Raw genomic sequence first — 3,433 nt, forward strand, 5'->3', positions numbered from 1 at the left:
TCTTTTTTTTTTTTTTCGCGGCCGGTTTCAGCAAAGTTAATTGTACCTTCCGGTGCCTTCGGGCAAAAGTTACCAGAAATTCTCTGGTGCTGCTACCTCGGCAAAAGTTAACAGAAATTCTCTGGTGTCTCCCCGGCAAAAGTCACCTTGGTATACCTCGGCAAAAGTCAAATAGAAATTCTCTTGGTGCTACCCTCGGGCAAAAGTCAACAGAAATTCTCTGGTGCTACCTCGCAAAGTTAACAGAAATTCCCTCTGGTGCTACCTCGGCAATGAAATCGGCAATTCTCGCGTTAACAGAAATTCTCTGGTGCTACCTCGGCAAAAGTTAACAGAAATCTTCTGGTGCTACCTCTCAGGCAATGTTCTGGTATACCCTCGCAAAAGTTAACAGAAATTCTCTGGTGCTACCTCTGGGCAAAAGTCAACAGAAATTTCCTCTGGTGCTACCTCTGTGGCAAAGTTAACAGAAATTCTGGTGCGCTACCTCGGCAAAAGTCAACAGAAATCTCTGGTGCTACCTCTCGGCTAAAGTAAATTTCAGCAATTTCCGGAAAAGTCAACAGAATTTGTGCTACACTGTTAACAAGAAATTCTCTGGTGCTACCTCGGCTTCAAATTATCTATTTCGTTTCACCAGCCAAATGGATAATGAATGTTCAAATATTACCAGCCACTCAATAGCTTTACCATTGGGGTTTTCTGGTGAGTGAATAAATCTACCAGCCACTTTGCATAATTTAACCGCATTTCCTTGGTAAACGGTGCTAATTTTAAACCCTGGCTAACTTCTACAGTGTTGTGCCATGAACTCGTTCATACTTTGGGACGCAACGGAACTGAAAAATGTACCCTACCGCTTCGATGAACGCTACCGTGGAATCCAAACTTACCGTTACCTTGATGAACGCTACCGGAATCCAAACTTTACCAGATACCGCTTATGAACGCATCTGGAACTGAATCGTACCAGAAGTAACTGTGACGCTACTTGCGGAAACTGAACGCACCGTATACAGCCTGATGAACGCACGGAACTGAACGCACTGATTACCTGTGACGCTACTGAAGGAACGCACGTTTACCGCTGAACGCTACTGAACTGAACCCGCTACCCTTTGATGAACGCTAATGAACTCGACTGTTACTTGACGTTAATGGAACTAAACGTACCGTATTACAGCCTGATGAACGTTAATCGGAACTGAACGTACCGTGATAACTTGAACGTTACGAACTGACGCACCGACCCTGACGTTACGAAACTGAACGTACCGTGATACCGCTTCGATGAACGCTATCCTAACGCTCTACTCGTTCCGCGATGGTACTGTGGATAACGTCCGTTTCAGCCTGTGACGCTAACGGAACTAAACGAGTACAGTTATGACGCACCGACATTGACGTACGGGACTGAGCTCGGAGAACGACGAACTAACGCATCGTTTACAGCCGCTAAGATAAGCGAAGAGCCGCTTCGACTAACGCTTTAGCTGTGACGCTACCGGAACTAAACTACCGAACCGCCGTTACCGTGAACTAAACTACCGACGCCATGACGCTAGTGAACTAACGTCTACCCGGAGTGAAACTCCTACCTGATGGATAACGCGTGCGCCGACGCACGGACTGGGACGTACCGGAACTGAACGACCGTGACGCTACTGTGAATACGCACCGCCTAAACTGAAAGCCGGGGTTGGTTGAAGGGGGCGGACACGCAGACGAATGACGCGAGGCACCGTTACACTGAGGGAGTAAGCACCGGGCTATGAACTGACGCGACGGCGACGGGGGTGAACGCGCGCATACCTGATGCGGGGCGCATGTAACGTTAACGGAACTAAACGCACCAGAATCACGAGGCTCCGGAACTGAACGTACCGTATACCTTCGATGAAGGTTACGAACTGAGCACCGTAGCTGGACGCTAACGGATAACGGGGTCGGAACGACGTAACGAGCACGGAACTGAACGTACCGTGTACCGCGTTACCGTGAACTAACGCATCTAAAGCCGATGAACGCTACCGTGAACTAACGCAGAACTGCGATGAACGTACGAAGAGCATCGAATGCGTGACAACGTCGTACTGTGAAGGTACCGGAACTAAACGTACTGTATTAAGCGTGAGCTACGAACTAAACATACCGTATTAGGTGCTACGCGAGAAAGCCGTTACCCTGATGAAGTGACAAACTGTCATGGAGACGCACCGTAACGCCGAGCTAAGTGGACTGAACGTACCGTATTACGCCTGATGAACGCTAACGGAACTAAACATACCGTATTACAGCCTGATGAACGTTAACGAACCAAACATACCGATTACTGATGAACGCTACCGGAACTGAACGCACTATTACAGCCTGTGAACGCTACCGTGAACTGACCACTAAAGCCGAGACGTTAACGAACTAAATACCGACAGCCGCGCTAACGTGAACTAAACATACCGTATTACGCCTGATGAAGGTTACCGGAACTAAACATAGTGACACTTCGATGAACGTCTAAATAGATAGTGTAACAATATGAAGTGAAGGTACCTGAACTGAACGCACCACATACCGCCTGATGAAGGTTACCGTGAACTAAACGCACCATTGGACGCTAATGGAACTGAACGCACGTAAACAGCCTGATGAACGCACGGAACTGACGCCCATACGCCTGTGACGCTAACGGAACAAACATACCGTATAAGCGATGAACGCTAACGGAACTGAACGCACCGTATTACAGCCCGATGAACGCTACTGCGGAACTGAACGCATCGTGATTACAGAGCTAGGACTGAACGCACTGTATACAGCCGATGACGCTACCGTGAACTGAACGCACGTATTAAGCCGGACGCTAACGTACCGTAACGTCGACTGGAGCCGGAACTGGCACGAGGTACCGGGAACTAAACGCCCGACACTCGATGACGTTAACGCATCTAAGTGATGCGCTGGAACTGAACGTACGTGATTACTGATGAAGGTTACCGTAACTAAACGCATCAATACTGGCGGACTGCCTGGGGATGACTGACGTCACGGGTTGTACTAACACTGTGACGTTAACGGAACTGAACGTACTCACCTGTGACGCTAGGGACGACGCCGTTGCTGGCTACCGTGAACTAACGCCGTAACCCTATGTTGAATACGTACGTACCTGGCCACTGCGAGTAGTACGACGCTATCGAATGCGCCGTATTATTTGGCGGGAAACGTACTGCATCACTCCGAGGGTACGTGAACTAACGCTCGTAACGCTGTTAGCACCGTATTACCGCCGAGACGCTAATGGAGGCAGGGTACCGAACTACGCACCGTATACCGCGGCTAGAAGCGCACCGTATACTGCGCGCATGAATGAACGTACCGTAACTTGCTTGAATGACCGTATACTGATGACGCTATGGGAACTGAATAGATTCCC

Source organism: Perca fluviatilis, chromosome 2, assembly GCF_010015445.1.
Source record: "Perca fluviatilis chromosome 2, GENO_Pfluv_1.0, whole genome shotgun sequence".
In the NCBI taxonomy this organism is placed as follows: domain Eukaryota; kingdom Metazoa; phylum Chordata; class Actinopteri; order Perciformes; family Percidae; genus Perca; species Perca fluviatilis.